The 8,162-nt window shown below is 37.9% G+C and overlaps 1 non-coding gene across 1 annotated transcript; it reads right to left on the reverse strand.

Annotated features, from left to right (window-relative positions):
• Positions 1-7,345: 7,345 nt before the first annotated feature.
• Positions 7,346-7,453, reverse strand: LOC122087748. Its single transcript, XR_006142825.1, has one exon. It is a non-coding gene; the product is annotated as a small nucleolar RNA R71 (small nucleolar RNA).
• Positions 7,454-8,162: the final 709 nt, after the last annotated feature.

Consider the following 8,162-nt stretch of genomic DNA (forward strand, 5'->3'; position numbering starts at 1 on the left):
TTGAACTAATGTGTGATGCTTCGGATTTTACCATAGGAGCGGTTTTGGGTCAAAGGATCAATAAGTTACCCACTGTCATTTACTATGATAGTAGGACCTTAAATGATGCACAACTCAATTATACAACCATTGAAAAAGAATTTTTAGCGGTTGTGTTTGCATTAGAAAAGTTTCGGTCTTACTTAGTTGGTTCACATGTGGTGGTGTATACTGATCATTCTTCTTTCAGATACTTAGTTCAGAAGAAGGATGCCAAATCCCATCTTATTAGGTGGGTTTTACTTTTGCAAGAGTTTGATTTAGAAATTAGGGATAAAAAAGGAGTTGAAATCTAGTTGCAGACCATTTATCCCTGCTTCCCAATTCCTTGACTGTCGATTCTCCAGTCAATGAGAACTTTCCAGATGAACAGTTATTTGCAGTGTCCAGTGAACCATGGTTTGCTGACATTGTCAACTTCTTAGTTTCATGTGTGACTCTGGATCACTGGTCCACCCAAGATAAGTATAGGTTTCATTCCCAAGTTAAGCATTTTTTCTAGGATGATCCTTATTTGTTTAAGATATGTCCGGATCAGATTATCCGACGATGTGTTCCTGATCATAGGCAACATTCTATTCTCTCTTTTTGTCATGATCATGCATGTGGTGGGTACTTTGGACCTAAGAAGACTGCCGCAAAGGTTCTCCAATGCAGATTTTATTGGCCCACTCTTCTTAGAGATGCTTTTGATTTTTGCAAGGCTTGTCCCGTCTACCATTCTTTTGGCCGTATCAATAAGAGGAACATGATGCCCCTCAACCCTATTTTAGTAGTTGAGATCTTTGATGTATGGGGCATCGATTTTCTGGGACCATTCCCTAATTCCTTTGAGAATTTATACATACTTTTGGCCGTTGATTATGTTTCTAAATGGATAGAGGCCAAACCTTGTAAAACTAATGACCACAAAGTAGTGGTCTAGTTTCTAAAAGAGAACACTTTTTTCCGCTTTGGTGCACCACGTGCAATAATTAGTGATAGGGGTATTCATTTTTGTAATCGGCTTTTTAACTACCCCTTATCACCCCCAAACTAGTGGCCAAGTGGAGGTGTCTAATAGGCAGATCAAACAAATCTTGGAGAAAACTATTAATCCCAACCGTAAGGATTGGTCCCTTCGGCTCATTGATTCCTTGTGGGCCCATCGGACTGCATTGAAGACCGACCTTAGTCAGTCTCCCTATCGTTTGGTGTATGAAAAAGCTTGTCACTTACCAGTTGAGTTGGAGCATAAGGCCTTTTGGGCCATTAAGAAACTCAACTTTGATTTGTCTGATGCAGGAATCCATCGTAGGCTCTAACTATCTGAGTTGGAGGAACTTAGGAATGAAGCCTATGAAAATTTTAGAATTTACAAGGAAAAGACCAAAGCTTTCCATGATAAGCACATTCTGCGTAAATCTTTTGCAATTGGTGATAAGGTCTTATTGTACAACTCTTAATTGCATCTTTTCCCTAGTAAGCTTAGATCCCGATGGGATGGCCTATTTATTATCCATAATGTATATCCCCATGGGGCTGTGGAGATTCTGAATCTAGGAACCAAGGTAATTTCAAAAGTTAATGGTCAGCGTTTAAAACCATTCCTTGAATTTCCTAATACTGGTAGTGAAGAGGTCATGGATATCCAGGAACCTCTTTACACTGATGACTAACTTTTAATAAGGTATGACCCCCTTGCATTGTCTTCATTTTTAATTCTTTCCATGCATTGAGGACATTGCATGACTTAAGTGTGGGGGAGGGAAACCAGTTTCTGCTTTTTCCACTTTGTTTTATTTATTTTTCTTTTTCTTTTTTTATTTTAGCTTGATAAAGGATGAAGTTCTACTTTGGCTTTTGGCTAATGATCATACCATTCGGTTGCTTCATTAATGTGCAAAATAAAAATTTTGACTAAGGTACCCATTTTGAACTTATAAAAACCCTATTGAGAAAAAAGAAACAAGCATGTGTCTTGAGATAGAACTTTCTTTTGAAAAATAAGAGACCCCTGTTTTATGGTGTTGGACAATGCATAAATTGAGCGACCCGATTCACCAAAATCTTATATCCGAACGGGTTAAGGTAAGGTACTAAAGTGCACCAACCACTCTTCGGCACTCAGTTCCACTGGATAAGGGATTTCCCAAATTTGCAACAAGGGGAGTAGTTGCAATTGGCGTATGAACATGCTTAGCTCCTTCCATATCAGTGGATTGAAGAAGGTCTGATACATATTTATGCTGACATAAGAATAAACTATTAGATGTTCACGAAACCTCAACTCCGAAAAAATAGTTAAGATCTCCCAATTCTTTCAAAGCAAAATCTCGAGACAAAGCTTTAACAAGAGCAGAAATGGTTGAGAGAATTCCCTGTAACGACTAGGTCGTCCATATAGATTAGGAAATAGCTGGTAACAGTTGCAGACTGCAATATAAAGAGAGACGTGTCCGTTTTGGTGATCGGAATCCCTGTGAGAGGAGAAAAGTACTGAGTTTGATGTACCTGGCCCTTAGCACCTGCTTAAGACCGTAAAGTGATTTTCGTAGGAGACAGACATGATCAAGTTTTGAGGCATCAATGAATCCCGACAGCTGATCCATGTATATGTTTCAGTCAGGTCTCTGTGAAGAAATGCATTGTGCACATCAAATTGCTTAAGCACCCAGTTGTGCATGAAGGCAAGGGATAGATTACTCTTATAGTTGTAACTTTGATGACTGGGCTGAAGGTTTCTTGATAATCTTGATAGAAAACAAATACAGAACGATTCATGAAGATCGATAAGCATGCACGACAAACACTATAAAATACACGTTTTAGGCATACCTGAATCCATGGTTGAGGAATAAGAACTCCTCAACGTCTTCTTGTATGCTCCTTATACAACTCGATCAATGTTGGTCTGGTCTACCCTCTTTCCCTTTTGCTTTTGATTGTTAGCTTCACTTAATGGGTCAGTGATAACTATATATAGGGGTGAAGGTAGGGACCAACCCTGCAATAAAATTAGGGTTTCCTCCCCATTAAGGAAACAATACTTTAGGTCCACACATGGTAATAAATATTTCATACCATTAAGGTGTGCTAATAGAATCTAATATCTCCATAGAGATCACTTACCAATAATATTGGATTCTTTCTGCTTACTCCATCTTTAGTCAACACCACTAAATCGGTTTTAGAAACAAATCTTTGACTATGCTAGCCCACCTAATAGGAAATCTTACAATCTCCCACTTGGGCAGCATATGTCACAAGTTTTAGATTTTAAAATTTATTTAAAACGACTTTTCGGTTTAGATAAACTGAATGTGGCCACAAACAAAACAGTGTCGAATGGAGTGCACCTTAAACCAAATGCCTTGGTCCAAATGAGAATTACAAACACCCAACCGTATTGATCATCACATCTAAAGCGATATGAGACCACACACGTCAAAGTGCTCATAACATCACCGACTTGGGCTGAACAGTATGAAAGTGTGGTATGGAAATAACATGCAATAGTGATCATTATGTTTATTTCCAAATTGGTCCTGGCTCGAAAACCAAATGAGCCCTATGAGACAGATACCGAAGGTCTCATTAACTACAAGCGTCTCCCAAACGCTTAAGCTTCAATCAAAGAAGCTCATTGGGACTGGATCCGGATGTCCCACAACACTAGCACTAGACCTCAATCAAACGAGGCTTTACTAGTGACTGGATGTATGTATATTGACTGGAACCTCAGATACCGAATGAGGTAAATACACCACATATAACCTCAATTTTCTGTAGGAGGCAAATAGATAAGTGTATACACATAAACAAATGGCCATAAAAAATGCATATATATATATATATATATATTCTTGAGAACAATAATAATGCAATAAAACTGAAAGTTAAATGCAAACATATTGAGCAAAACTCCCACTAATAAAATGCATCAAAAGAACTAACAAGTCCCATATTAGTGACATGCTCTTGAAAAACTTTTGGAGTCAAGCCCTTAGTAAGAGGATCTGCAATCATGTTTTCTGTAGCAATCTGCTCCATTGTAATCTGTGACTCTTGAACTTTCTCTCTGACCAAAAAATACTTAATGTCAATGTGTTTAGAGCCTGAAGTACTTTTACTGTTATGAGAGAAACGTACCGCAGTGGAGTTGTCACAGAACATCCTCAATGGTTTAGATATAGAGTCAACAATCTGTAGCCCTGAGATAAAATTCCTTAACCATAAAGCTTGAATAGTGGCTTCATAACACGCCACATACTCAGCTTGCATAGTAGAAGATGCAGTGAGTGTCTGCTTGACACTCTTCCAAGATATAGCCCCACCTGCCATCACAAAAACATATCCAGAAGTAGACTTGAGGTCATCTAGGCATCCAGCAAAATCTGCGTCAGTGTAACCAACTACATCAAGTGAATCGGTTCTTCTATAAGTAAGCATAAAATCCTTAGTGCCCTGCAAATATCTCATGACTTTCTTAGCAACTATCCAATGCGCTTCACCAGGGTTGCTCAAATATCTCCCAAGTACACTAATAATACAGGCAATGTCAGGCCGTGTGATGAGCACATTTATGTGTGAAATCTAGGGTAGTAAAACATACATTTTACATATTTAGAATGGAGCTACCTTGGGTTTTACTCTCTTTTTGCAGGTTTTATATTTTCAAGGCCTTAAGGACTATCGGGAGCCATATCTTCAATTTTACACGTAAAGAGGTCCTATTTCTTTCCATGGTTGCGAAGAGGACGAAATTCTGAGCAAGATGGACGTGTTCAATTAAAAGTACACATTCGTTTGGTCACCCGTACAAATGATTATTCTTTTTCGGGTCAGAAAAAGAATAATGGATTAGAACTGAACCGAGATGCAGAACCAGCCCGTTTGCAATGTCCCAGAGGTACAAGGAATACTCCAAATGCCAACAAGGATCGATGGACCATATCTTTAAGTGATTAAAGATTTGTTTTTGGTAACAATAACTACCTAGCTTAGTTGGTGAGCTATGGTGTACAAAATTTTCTTGCTCACCAAGAGGTCTCAAGTTCGAATCTTATGGTTGTTTTTTTTAGAAGATTTTGTTGAAGATTTTCTGCTTTAGAAGCAAGCAAAATCGTGGAAGGGTGCACAAGAAAAAAAGAAAAAAAAAGAAAGCAAAATCGTGGAAGCAAGAAGAGAAGAAAAAAAAAAGGAAAGAGAAAAAAAATGGGAGAACCAAAAATTGTCCAAATCTTCTCTCTCCTCCACATCATCACCAAAGATTGTCCAAATCACACAAAGGAAGAAAAAAAAAGTCGTCCCTAGGAGAGAGAAAAAAAAAGAAGAAAAATAAATTAGAAGAAAAAGGAAAGAAAATAAGCAAAAAATTTTAGGAAATTTCTCAAAATTTATTTCTCTCTTCTCTCTCCTCCATCTTAGCACTTTTGGACTCAAAAGATCTCACAATCAATTGTGGGTTTTTCTCTTTTAGGAAAGAGAAAATTGTTACCCTACCTCTCCATTCCCTATAAATACAACTCATGTAAGAGGAGGAGACACAATTCATTCTTCTTCTAGTTTTTTTAGTTGCTCTCTCTTTCTCTTGCTCTCTCTTTAGTTTTAGTTCTTCTCTATTTTTGCTTTAATCACTTTTGTAATAGTTTTTTTTATTTCAATTAATGCAAGTACTCTTTTATTTTTATTCAGTTCTTTTTATGTTTATGATTTATGCAATTGAGTTGTAATTTTTTAAGTTATAGTTCTAGGCTTAGATCTAGGTGACAAGATCATGAGCCGTGGAGCAATTTTTTTTTCAAGTTCAAGCATTGATTCAAGTAAGTAGGCTCCTTCAGTAGTCTTCTCCCCCCCCTCTCATTCCTTCTTCTGACTACCCTTTCTTTCTTAATTTAGGATTTTTATTTTCAGTCGTTACATTATTGCTATCCCTCTCCCCCAAGGTTCATGGCTAGTGTATGTGTTGGCTTTGCCCCTCCTGGCCATAGAACCATCAATTTATTGCTTTTATTTTAATTGTCTCCCTTTCCCTAAAGCCAAGTAGAGAAACCCTTGTAAGAGTAACTCTCTGGTCAAGTAGGGAAGCTCATATTATGATGCATCCCTCGGGCTAAGTAGAGAAACCTGCTTGTGAGTCTCTCTCTAGCTTTATCCCCTTTCTTTTACTTTATTTTTATTTCAGCATTTTTTTCCTTTATTATTATTTTTTTTTAATTGCGTGGGTTGTTTACTTTTAGTTATTTATTTATTTTATTTTTAATTGTGTGGCTTGCATCTTTAAATTCTTAGATGACGAATGGTTAGGACGTTATTTTTAGGACGGTAATTAGAATTAGATTACAACCATTAATCAGTTCACTTTCGCATTATTAAAAGAAATAAAAAATAAGGTGGTTGCTCTCCCTGTGTTCGACCCGTAGCTACACTGATTCGTACGCTTGCGGTTACATTTTAAATCTCAAACAAGTTTTTGGCGCCGTTGCCGGGGAGACAGTTCCATGTTATTTTTCACTTTCTTTTGGTAAATCGGAGTGCTTTGTTTGCTTTGTTTTATATTTTTCCTTTTCTTTTATTGAATTCCTGAGAAGAACAACTTGCAATAATAGTTGTATCAGTGGATGTCGCCATGCCTCACAGTATGATAAAGACAGGTTTCGCCCTGTAGCAGTACCTCAGGAATTGACCTGAGCAACCCCGGATCCCTGCCGGTAAGCTCCCAAAAAGCAAAAAAAAATAAATAAATAAATAAAAAAAAATCAAAAAGTTTCATCAAAAAGTTTTGCTATCCATTCTTTTGTGCTTGTCTTACTTTAGTTGTGGGAAGTTTTTCTGTTGCATGAGTGTTAAGTGGGTACGTAATACTAAGAATCGGTTAGAAAGAAGAGATCCAACAAGTAGTGACCCTATACATTTGCTCTCTTTAAAACCCTTCAATATGGGAGACCAACAGCAAAACCCTTCACCTAAATCTCTGAAAGATAGGTTCTACCCTGCTAGAACAGCCCAACCTTCCTGTATAGTTCTACCACAAGCCTAGGGCAATAATTTTAAACTCAAATCTCAATACATCACTATGTTGCCCCACTTCCATGAGTTGACCTCTGAGGATGCATACCTATTTCTAAGGGAATTTAAAGAGGTATGTGTTCTAATTAAGATCCAACAGCTTTCTGATGATGCTGTTAAGCTTAGGTTTATCACTTTTGCATTGAAAGACTAGGCTAAGAAGTGGTTGTATGGATTACCCACAAATTCCATAACTTCATGGGAATAGTCCACAGTTGTCTTCCTTAAGAAGTTTTTCTCAACTCACGAGACTAATAAGCTTAGAAGTGATATCCTTCAGTTTAGGCAAAAGTCTAGTGAGTCATTTTCCAAACTTATGGAGAGATTCAAGGATCTACTCTAAGAATGCCCCTCACCATGGCCTAGACCTATGGCATTTATGTCAAATAATTTATGAGGGTATTGATTATCCAACTAAACAAATGATAGAGTCTATGTGCCCTGAGGGATTCACATCCTTTACAGATGAAGGAAAAGCATGGGAATTTTTACTTGACTTAGCTGACAAAACCCGTGAGTGGGAATCAACCCAAGAGAGTGAAAGAATCATAGAAGAAAAAGGATATTTTGTGGATGGGATAGTAGCCAAGGAAGCCCATTTGGATAGCCTAATCAAGAGGATTGAGGCTATTATTCCAAGAGAGCCATCATCAGTCAATTTGGTTAAGATTTGTGCTTGGTGCCAATCCCCTGGACATGTCATGGAAGAATGCCCCAACACCTCTGGGGGCACTTCTAATGATAGTGTTAATGCCTTATACCAGAATAATCTATATAGTAACACCTACAATCCAGGATGGAGAAATCACCCAAATTTCTCTTGGAATCAGGGCACCCAAGCAGGACCTTCGAATTTCTATAATCAAGGTCAACCTGGACCCCAAAGGCCTCCCTTTGCACAATAATCTTTTTCCCAAAATACTTTTCCTAGGTCAAATGTAGGACCTCAGGCGAGTTTTCCTAGGGCCCCTCTTCTATCATCTTATCAGCAACCCCCTGGGTTTACCAACACTGGAGAGGCAAGTAGAATAAGTGACTAGGAAAAAAATATGGCCCTCCTCATGACAAGCCAT

This window comes from Macadamia integrifolia, chromosome 8 (genome assembly GCF_013358625.1).
Source record: "Macadamia integrifolia cultivar HAES 741 chromosome 8, SCU_Mint_v3, whole genome shotgun sequence".
NCBI classification, from domain to species: domain Eukaryota; kingdom Viridiplantae; phylum Streptophyta; class Magnoliopsida; order Proteales; family Proteaceae; genus Macadamia; species Macadamia integrifolia.